The sequence below is a fragment of the Bemisia tabaci genome, chromosome 5 (assembly GCF_918797505.1).
Source record: "Bemisia tabaci chromosome 5, PGI_BMITA_v3".
In the NCBI taxonomy this organism is placed as follows: domain Eukaryota; kingdom Metazoa; phylum Arthropoda; class Insecta; order Hemiptera; family Aleyrodidae; genus Bemisia; species Bemisia tabaci.
In genome coordinates this window covers 34,761,495-34,773,412 of record NC_092797.1, presented here as the reverse complement: position 1 = coordinate 34,773,412, position 11,918 = coordinate 34,761,495, and positions in this window count along the sequence as shown.

The following is an 11,918-nucleotide window of genomic DNA, read 5'->3' as shown; positions in this document are numbered from 1 at the left end:
CGGTGAAAATTAACAGGGTTTAAGAAACACGCACCTAGTTCTCATCAAATTTGAGGGGGAAAAAATTGAATGTTACTTCAGCATTTACAATGTTAAAAAAATGTGCGAAAAGTATGAATGCTGATTTTACAGTAAAAAAAATGCTACGTTAATTACGTCCACAGTTAATTGAACAAATTCAAGGCTGAGTTAGCGTTTTTTTTAATGTAAAACCAGCATTTGATACTTGTCGCATATTTTTTAAACAGTATAAATGCTAAATCAACATTCAATTTTTAATCCACGAGAAGCAAGAAAAAGAGGCTTACAGTTGTGAGCCATAATACTCAATGGAAAATACCAAGTTTGATGACTGTTCTTGCGTTGAAAGTTTTTTTTTCTCGATTTCTCGACATGGATTTTACAGAGGGCAATGTGCAATTAATATAGAATTCAAAACCACCCCAAACTAACCCCCCCCCCCTCCCCTCCCAATTAATTTAAAAACTTGGTAGGTTTCTATTAAGTCGGTCCAAATATGATATAATTGTTTAAAAATATACAGTTCACTTTGTTGGTTTTTTGTTTTTACTTTCTTATTCAAATGTATCTCCTCTGCAATGATCGACCCTGTACAAACGTCAGAATGAGAGGTACAATTAAATATTTTTCATCACCCAGTCATTTCACTAAGTGAAAAACTGAAACTGCCAAACTTTTTCAGAGATAAAAACCTAGGAATAGAATAAAATTTTGAAGAGGCTTTTCCAAAATTTTCCAGGAAAAATCCATATATTCATCTTTGCGCTGGAGGATGCCACCTGTCGCCTGTTGCAGTGTCTCCCCTTGATCTTGCTTTTATTTCACCAAATGGCTCTCTTCAGCCCCTCTTCAGATTCGCCAAAGGTACATGGATTTTGAAACTTATTTTACAAATTTCTGAACTAACCGGAAATTCAGAAAAAGTGGATATTTCGGCAACACGAAGCAATGTTGTATTTAGCCCTCTCATTGACCATTGGCCACTCCTCAAGTGCTGACTCATCCTTAGGTCGTCACTCGAATCGACACAACCCCTGCTCGTGCCCAAACCCGTGCGGAGATCTAATAATCCCAATCCATTGCCAAACCACGCTAAAAATAACCACCGTTTTCAAAAATGGACGTTTTCAATCTTATGAATAGACTGGTTCCATAATGAATGCAGCTCAACCACAATGAATGGAACGGAGCCTTTCATCTCCAGTGACAGAGCCCCCATCCAAGAATCACGAGCAAAATGCGGCACCTTCTTGACAGTAGTAATAACAATAATTTTATATTGAAAATATGGAGATTGAACGAAACTATGAATGAAAATATCAGTAGGTACCTATTTCTGTAAAAGTCTAGTTATAGATTTTATTTATTTTTTTTTAAACCAATGGCGTAACCAGAGAGTTCTCGTGAGGAGGTCGGGAGGGGAGACAAGGTGTTAATATTTCCTGAAAATCACGAAAAATTACGGGTTTTCTTTGAAAAATTGTTCAGTGATACCAGAGAATCCCCCCCCCCCCCCCGGCTACGCCACTGTGACAGACTGACGGAGAGATGGTGGTAATAATTACAATACGCAGTAAGACCACAATACTCAAAGAATAAATTGTGGAATATTATACCATTATTATTGATTACCTCATTATTTTAATAAAGTTAATTCCTACGGAAACTGGTTGAGGCGTTGCCTGTTAGAGGTAAATTGACTTCTTTGACTTAAAACTACCAGGGGAAATTAGACATATTACCGCCTAGTCACATGGTAACTAGACTTTCAAAAATTAACCGTACTATTTTCTTTACAGTACACCAAAGATACGTACTTTCATGCTCGACCCTACCAAATTCAGATCGTCAAAATCATTCAGGAAAACTGAGAGAAATTGTCTCTTCTGCCATCTCGTGGAATAAAGCGAAAACAATATCTTGTCTAGATATCGTCGGTGGTATCAGTGATCAGCAACGCTCATAGACAGGTATCGCGATTGGACTGCACTGCTCTCGGAGTCTCGGACATTTCGACTGATTGCGAGAATGTTGGTCGAGGTAATAAAGTAACTGATCGGGTCTAGTTCTATCATCTCTCGTCGCGACCTGTCATTGGGGGCATTGGGACTAACTGAAGCCCTAAAATTAATTCTCCATGTTTGCAATTAAAATTTCGCTTCGTCAGTTGGTGGTATAGAACCAGGTCTCAATAGCACTGGAAAAAAAAACACATTGGATCTAGAGTCCAGACTCTTGAAAACATTGACAAGAAAAAGGACTCTTGATTCAATCAGATTTAAGCTTAAATCAAAAGGAAATCCGCTCAAATTAAGAGGCTTGGTTCTTTATTTAAACTTAAATCTGATTGAATTAAGAGTCTTTTTTCTTGTCGATGTTTTTAAGAGTTTGGACTCTCCAGTGCTACCATCCTTCCATTTTGGAGGAAAATCAAGGAAAGTCCTCCTGTCGGTCGTAATGACCCCCCATACATATGTCTTAATACTTCCTCCCTAATACTTTACTCCTTAGAAATTGAGAGGAAAAAAAAAAAAAAAAACAGTCCTAGATGCACGTAGGTTTACATCCCATACATATGTAAACCTATGTGCGTCTAAGACTGAGGTTTTTTTTAAATTTCTAGGAGGTAAAGAAGTAGTTGTAGACTGACTAAAATGACGCGAATCAGTGATTTCTGCGCTAATCCGGCAACTGTAGGATCATGGACGGGCCTTTGGCCACTTCGGCGATCGCCGCTAAGTCGCGCCGGATGTTTGCCCTGCGTGAAAAGCGTGACACGATGAAAACGGTTCTTCAAGTAAATCCTTTCAAAGGCTCCAATCACTCGATAACTTCTCGGAATGGCCGAAACAGTTGGTCCAGCCCAGCCTTCGCCCTCATTCTCACTTAAGTGTAAAATTAGCTGGACGTCTTCGAATCAAAAGGAACTAAATCCATTCTGACATGAGCTCCGAAATCCATGAGAATGGATGTATTACACGGCTCATGTTACAATGGATATACTTCCTTTTGATTTTAATGTGTCGGTCAGTTGCGGCCGCAGCCCTCCGCCTCAGATGACTAACGAGGGGCCCAAATGAATGGGGCCCCGCTGGCTCAATTTGCCAAAATGTTACGTTTCTATGGATCTGAACTATAGCATAAAGATTTGGGTGTAGGTGCGAATTAGAAATATTATTATGTTTATTGAAACTCACGGATTACAGCCAAAGAATGCTAACAGGCATTTTTGTAATTATCAAATTTTTACGTTATTGAAATCTCCGACCGACTGCGACGAGTCTCAAGTCAACATAAATAGTGAAAGTCGGGAAACTTGTATCTCGATTGGAAAGGTTGAACATATCTAGTCACATTTTATTTTTTCCGAAAAAAATCAATAAGAGACATTACTCCTATGGAATCTCTTCTGATCAGTTGTGTGAGTTGTGGTAAATTGAAATTAAATGTAGAATACTCTAAGCACATTTCAAATAATAATGTACATCGGTTTTTCTTCAAAAAACTAAACAACAGCATAGATTTTGGAGCGGACGTTGAACGTGCGACGATGTCGCAAATCGAGTTGCAAGTTTTGCAACTTTTACCATCAATATGTTGCCATCCATCAGGAAAGGGACATCATTGGCGATAAACTTAAAATTTAAATGCTGGGGGAAATGTTTTAGGAGAAGAAACATTAAAAATGTCGAACCGAATGTAACGTATTGCGCTGGACTGTGTTAACGCGGAAGTTGCATTGAGCACACAGGCCGTATCTACAGGAGAATTAAAAAGACCTAAGTGACAATACAGTTTAATGGAGCCTGGAGTGGTTTTCACAACTGCTCCCCGCTTCCAAACTCTCGTCATAGAGCTTTAACCCCTCCAATATTTTATGCATCCCTATTTGACGCACGTTTTCAGTTCTGCACCACATGTTGGCAATCCGCACATAGGTCTTTTTTCCCTCTCAATGTGGATATGAGTGGTTTTTACATTACATTAGAGGGGCTTGGAAGACAAGGCGCACAAGTGCAGTTTTTTTAAAAAAAATGAGATATTTATGATAACAGTAAAACTGGTCTCAATGCATATTTTGAGAAAAATTCGCTCTCAAGTTCCAATTTTTAAGTATTACGAGTAAAAAGCCAGTTTGAACTTCTTTTCCGCCATATAAGGATCCATGTAATTTCGGAGCTTCAAGCACTTATATCTGGAATTAACAAAAACTGCGCACTTATGCGCCTTGTTCTTCAAGCCTCTTATTTTCCCACCTTTTCCACCAAAAATGTGGTTGCATTTTAGGGGGTTGAGACCCAAGGCTCCAGTGCTACGTTGCATGTCGAGGGAGGGAATTGGAGTGCAACATTGTTTCGCCGTTGCGTGGAGAAGGGAATCATACTGACGTATAACTCCAAAAATTAGGTCACAGGATTCTATAGAGTGCCAATCTAACCAGGCCATTTTTTGCCTTTTGTTTAAGCCCTTTCAGCCAAAAATAGACAACAGACATCCTCCAACCCCCGCAGAGAAGAGATTACGTCTCTCACCGAACAGATAAAAAGATGCGAAGGAGGGGTGGGGGGAGGGACGGAAGAGTTGCAAGAGACAATCTAAACGCAGAGGAGTTTACGTCAACCAACAAGACACGGGGAGGCCTCTTAAAAAAGGTGTTTTTTTATCTTTTTTAAACAGAGAGCCAACAAAGCCAAGTAAAAAAGGGAAAACTCCGCAGGGTTTGGCGAGCCTTTTCAAATTCAAATGTCCTCCCCTCCCAATTAAATGGGAGTCCCGGCTAACGGGGCACCTTTGTTTCCCGGAGACTTCCTCAAAAAACTAACTGTTCCCGGCGTAGGCGACCGTTAGCCGGAGAGAGTTTTCGCACTATTTCCTTTTTCTTTCAGGAAGCGCAAAAAGGTCGAGCGGGACGCTAAAAAAAGGACGGTTCGCACTGCATTATGTCATTATTAGTTAACATTACGATTCTGGGATCTGGGGGGTGCACAATGCGGAGTTGCGGGACCCCGCGTTGTCGTAAACAACCTGCACGGCTAACGGGACCCCGTGCGAAACCTACCTGCGATTTGCCGATGACATCGCACCCCCGATCCGGCCTCGAGTGCCGGGATTGTTGTCCATTGCCATCGCACAGTGCTCATATTCTGGATTTTTTTTCTTTCCGTCTGATTCATCAAATACAAATCGATTCAGTGAGAACGAAAACACACCAACTCGGAAAAATGAAAAGAATTAAGACACACACGAAACCGAACAGTAAATGAAGAAATTAGTCTAAGAAAGAGATTTTTGGTGCCGAAATACAAGCACTTAAAGGCATTTTAGAGGTTCAAGTTGGAACAGATGCGCCAACTTCAATGCTTTTATAAAAATTGACCGTCTCTTATGAAAATTGAGCAGTTTCAAGTAACCGAGTTGGTGTGTTTTACATACTGTCGTGCTAAGGAAGATCGCCGTATAAGCCTCTAGGCGTTGACATGTTTTCCTCAATAAAAAACCGAATTTACTGGGAAAATTGCAAACCTTTTCCCCCAAATTTTTTGGACGATTTTGTTCGTAATTTCATGTAAAGCATCTAAAAATGTCAAGGAAACATAAGGACAACTTTCCTAAAAAATACATGTTTCATTCGGGGAAATTTGGCAACTCTCTAATGTTCATACTGCGTTTTACCTTGGGACGGCAGCATAGATATAGATTTCAGGTATACCGCCGTGCTAAGGGAGAACGCCGTATGAGCATTCGAAAGTTGCCTGAATTCCTCAAGTAAAATGTTAATTTTTGAGGAGATTTATGAAGATTCTTCCTTGCAATTTTTAGATACTGTCGATCAACTTCTGGATGAAATCTTGTAAAAAATTGGGAGAAGTATACCCATTCACGAGATCTCGAGGAATTTTGTATTTCATCAAAGGAAATTTGGCAACGCCTGATGGCTCATACGGCGTATTTCCTTAGCACGGAAGTATAAAGAGCCCTTAAATTTTAAAAAAAAATGAGTGAAAATAAATAACACCTGGACAATTTTTAGAAAGGAATGCAAATTTTAAGAGCAAGAGAAACTTACACATTTAGGAATTGCGAGACATTAGACGAGCCGAAATCATCCTGAAACGGTAGGTACATAATCGGCTGAAGGGGGAGAGGGCTGCAGCTCCGGTTGAAGCTATTGACCACGAATATTTCTTCCTTTTTTCAGATTTATCTCTTTAAAATCCAGAAAGGGCTTCTTTTAAAACCCATCCATCCACTATGTAATTTAGGTAAAATCTTTGTTTCTTTAAAATCACCTTTGCAAGGACCAGACCATACGCATCTTTCACATTGACAAGAAAAAATACTACTGATTCAATCGGTTTTTGCTTGAATCAAAACGAAATCTGCTTAAATTAGGAGGCTTGGTTCTTGATTTAAGTTAGATTCTGATTGAATCAAGAGTACTTTTTCTTGTCGATGTTTTTACGAGTCTGGACTCTAGATCCAATGTGTTTTTTTTCCAGTGTATGATCTGAGAGAAAGTTGAACAAAAAAAGGAGAAAGCGTAAAGAACCATGATTTCATTCCATTCCCTCTATGCTTCAATAACAAGGCACAATCGAAACACCTTTCCACTGTGCGATCAGATTCTTACGCCGGGAGAAGTCCCTGGCCTGGAAACAAAACTGCAACCGAAGAAAGGCTTTGTCTCCTGCCGGGGAGGCCGATTCAATGGTCCCTTCCCCAAATCGGAGGGCCGCAATCAGAATTCTGCAATATTTAAATCGAATCCCGGTCGGCGAAGGAAAAAGGTTGACCGGGGTTGAACGACCCAAAGCGGCGGCGCGGTCGAGTCCCGTTCGACCGGCGAGGGTTTTCCCGCTTCCTTCCGCGGTCCCGGATCCGTCGGTGCCTGTCGCCACTTACCTCATTGTTCCCGATCTCTGATGTCGATTTTCGTCATACTGCGACACCGCTTCCTCGGAAAACTCCGCAAACCAGTCTGCACCCTTCACCGAATCTGCAGGCCTTTGATGTCGAGCCTCGAGCGCGGTCGGATTTTTCCCAGGGGCTCGGCTGCCAGGAAGTTATATAACGGCCACGTGATCGAGGTCTCTTGATGAACGCACGTTTCGGGTGGTGGTGGTTGAGGGTTGACGCCTGACGCCTGTCGCCCCGGGACTGAAAATTGCGTGGTTTCTCGTCTCGTCTGGAGGATCTGGAGCCGTCGGTTGCGTTCCTTGCAGGCGCCGATGTGCTAATAGTTTGGGCCTTTGGTGCCTGGCTGTGGAATCATGCGATTTTCTGTTGCGGAGGTAGGGGCGGTTTCTCTGAGGAGGTGACGAGGCATTGTATGATTCTATCGATGCTTATATAGTGTATTACGAAAACACTAATCTTCAGTGACGACCTTTCAGATTTTGGCAAATGTTATTTTTTAAAATGAAAAATAAAGAGATGTTTTTTGGGATGTGGTCCGTACCTAAAAACGAAAAAGTAAAAAACTGAAAATTGACTTCACTGGAAATAAAAACACTTTGGATCAAGAGTCCAGGCTCTTAAAAACATTGATAAGGAAAAATACTCTAGATTCAATCAGATTTTTGCTGAAATCAAGAGGAAATCCGCTCAAATTAAGAGGCTTGGTTCTTGATTTAAGCAAAAATCTGATTGAATCAAGAGTATTTTTTCTTGTCTACGTATTTAAGAGTCTGGACTCTAGATCCAATGTCTTTTTTTTCCAGTGTTGGAAAACTCATCATTTTTATGTAAAAAAATCGTAAATTTGAATACCCTTGAGAGTTTTTATCGATATTTTGATCATGAGTATGAGTCAACAATAATTGCACTTGAAGAGCCAATTTCTTGTGTTGCCTTTTTTGCAGTTTACTCTGCGCTCTAGAAAATTTGTCCTAATTTTCAAATTAACAAAATTTGTATGCTATTTTTTCGTGGAATATTTTTTTACGTTCATATGAACTTAAAGAATGATAGTAAAAATTCCAAACTCATGCATTTCAACCATTTTTTATCCTTTTCAAAACCAAATTTAAGTTCACTGTTCTCGGAGAAATCATATTTATTTCTTCTTTTTAAGGGGGGAAAAATTCGGAGGCTCTGAAACCTCCAAATCGCATTTTCATCCTTTTTTAATTCGACGAGGAAGAAAACTTGCACTGGTTGCGTCGTGAGGGCTATGGTCTTATCTATGTTGGTGGGATCTAGAAGGAACAGTCGCTATGAATATTCATCTATTGGTTTGCTCTTTCTTTATTCAGCATTTATTTCAAAATCATGCCTCGGCTTTGATTGCGTGTAGCTTCCAAAGAACGTCAATTTCACTCAGAATCACCATCAGTTAATATAAAATCACACCTAAGAAGTTGTATTTCATAGCTATATTTACTTTCAAATTTTCTCAGTTTCTATCTAAAACCGCCTTATCTATTAACCTAGATTTAGTCATCAAACTGATGAATTTCGATGATCGTTCGAGGCATGAAACTAATAGAGGACAACTTCGCAAAGTGGCTCCAAGATAATCAACGAGGAATGACTGAAAACGAGGCGTTTTAAAGTCATCAAATTAGAGGTTTGAAACTCAAATAGAAAACGGGACTAAAAGATTCAGTACTGAAAACAAGTTCTAGTTTCATTACTTTGAAAGAAATCTCATTCGATTGCAGAAATTCGCTCAGAGGCCATTTTATCGTTCCCCATATGAGAGAACGCAACTTATATCAAGGTCGCAAAGTCCCCAAGGTCCCAAGGTACGGGGTCTAGGGTTGCGTTACAAAGCGTTTAAGAGGGGGGGGGGGGGAGGCAAAAATGCCGAAAAAAACGCGCTGCATAATTACTGAACGCTCCTTGAAATTGAGCGCCCCTTCATCTGGGCGATTATGCAATGAAGGCTACCCGGAAGTTGATATATTTGTATCACACGCCTTCTGAGAAATTTTTCTGCAGACCTCCTCAGAACAGAGTGCTGGGGATCTGCTGTATACCCTAACAGTACATTAGAAAACAAGTTTGTTTCAAAAACGTTTCATTTTAGTCTTCGGATACAATTTAGAGGGCATCAAGAAAAAATGTTTTAGAGCAATTTTAATGAACGAAGTTGGTAAATCTTTTTTAAATGTTAAGAAACATTTATAGGTTTGATACAAATAAGACTTTCAAAATATTTCACATTTTTTTTAAAAACCAACATTTTTTAAACACTCTTAAACTGTGAAACATGTATCGAATATTTATTCGGGTAAACATTTCAAGTATATTTCCAAAAAAAAATTCGGAAATATTTTTTTATTAGTGAATATAACATTTTTAATGTCTTTTACTAACTTTTTACACATAAAAATACTTTAACTTTACTTTTAAAAATATTTTAAAATGCTTAACAAATGTCCTCATAACGTATTAAAAACGCATGTATCACTCGTCTCCCTATTTTCAAAGTAATTTTTGAACAAATTTGGTTTTTACCACGCTATTAAGACCAAGTTTCCTAATGGCCGTGACGTTCCGTAACGATAGTTGACGGACGTAAGTAATACACATGCATAATTAAGTGCGCGTAGAATTGCTGTAAGACGAGGATTACCAAACGCATATTTTCAAAACTTTTCAATACTTAATTTTCTAACTGATAGTTACTTTAATGGTACTTGATTGGAGAAAACAAAACTGAGAAATTCAACCCAAAAATCTCTCCATTTCTCAGAGAAAAAACAGTTCTACGGTTATCTACCACTCAGCATCCGTAATTTTACCGTAGAACTGCAGCCAGATGAAACCGTGATGTTATCAGAAGCGGGTCCAGCAATTTGGCAACACCGGATTTTCTCCATTTAAACCTATGCTAAAAAATCGATTCTTGTCGGAGCACCTGGCCCCTCCAAGAATCGATACATATTCATAGGCTTAAATGGAGGAAAGACACTGATGCCAATTTGCCGGATCCGCCGATGAACGTTATCGCACGCTCTCAATTTGAATAGAAATAGAAGTCAAGCAATCAGAATTAATATCATCAATTTAAGAAGCAGCTGAATCGTATTGAGCCCTTTGGGCTGCGCCTGCAGGTATGATGCAGGTGCCACTCTCTCAAAGGCATGTACATTCTTTATTCAAATTCAAGGTAGCTTACCGAATACCGAAAACTGCAAGATCACATTACAAAGAAATTAATTATGCGTTTAATTTGGTACAGGCATCAAGAGAAAGTACGCGCGCTTGTCACTCAGACAGCAAGAGACAAAGGCCTCGTTGAAGTGAAGCCCTTGCTGTGGAGTTCTGGAGCCATGGCAACAGGACGGACAGATTGGAAATCATTCTTGGAAAGATCATTCGCGCTCAGCGTGTCAACCCCGCAATCATTCAAAATTGACAGATATTTTGCGATTTTATTATCCATTGGCTTCGATGGTGAGACAAATCCAAGCCGTTGCATTTTCTAAAGGCGAGCTATCGTAGAGAAATTTGCTCGAAGAACTTGCTTGGGGGGGGGGGGGGGGGGCATTGTGCGCACGAACACAGTGGATAACGTCCTCAACCCCGTGAAGAGCCCACGCTAAAATAGTAAGTTCATCGCTTTCAGAGTGAGATGGAGTCTTGAGATGGACTATCCGACAAATCTATCTTACTTTGTTCGCATTATTTCTGCCAAATCTGAGAGTCAATCAACTTATTATACGTCGATTACATGAAAGTGTCGTACAACTTGTTAATTTCATCAGTTAGGTGACGTCTGAATTATTCTTTTACTAGAGATCACGCGAAATAAGCTTAAACGTGTTTAGAATAAGAAAGAAGATCTGTCATCTTTATTCAAACAATACACAAAAGTGAAGAAGTTCAATCCCTTGTTCTGAATTAAAAATGCTGAAGTTCATTTGCAATGGCCTCTATTTGAAATGTTTTATAATTTGAACGCTTTCATTGTTAACAGTTTAAATTTTTCCACATTGTGGACTGAGATAAGTGCGGCGTTTTCTAACTAAAAATTTGGAGGAGCCAACATTGACACGAGGGGAATATGAATAAGGTAATGCTCGATGGAGTTTCGCCTTCAATTATTTAGGTAGGCCAAAAAATATCCTCCATGCAGCAATAGCCATCTTTCCGAGGATTCTGGAATGTTTCGCCTGCTTAGTGCTTATCTGGTCTCGAAATGAACCACGATAAATTCAAGGTTTCGGAGCTGCATCTAATAATAAATGATTCATACATATGTTATAAAAATTGTAAAAATAAGAATTCGTTCATATATATCTGTTGGGGATGCAGTGTTTTATTAAAATTGTCCAAGATGGAAGATCGTAAAAGCACATCGTCACCTTCCGGCCAAAGTATCACAAGCACCATGCGACGTTTCAAAATTTCCGCCGTCATTTTATTTTTTTTCAGAGAAATTGTTGGTTGAATCTGTCCGAAAATTTTATTGAATTTATTTTTGTGTTGTCGATAAAACTCCGTGAAATTTTTTAACAGATTCAACCAACAACTTCTCGGTAAAAAATAAAATGACGGTGGAAATTTTGAAACGTCGCATAGCACTTGTGATACTTTCGCCAGATTGTGACGATATCTCACTGCACTCTGTCATGCACTGGAAAAAAAAAACACATTGGATCTAGAGTCCAGACTCTTAAAAACATCGACAAGAAAAAATACTCTTGATTCAACCGGATTTAAGCTTAAATCAAGAACCCAGCCTCTTAATTTGAGCGGATTTCTTTTTGATTTAAGCTTAAATCTGATTGAATCAAGAGTACTTTTTCTTGTCAATGTTTTCATGAGTCTGCACACTAGATCCAATGAGTTTTTTTCCAGTGTGAGAAATTTGAACTCCCCGACTGTAGTTTGTTATTTTTCCTCTTGTTTCTTAAGCTAAAGCCCACCACACGAACAACCGGGTG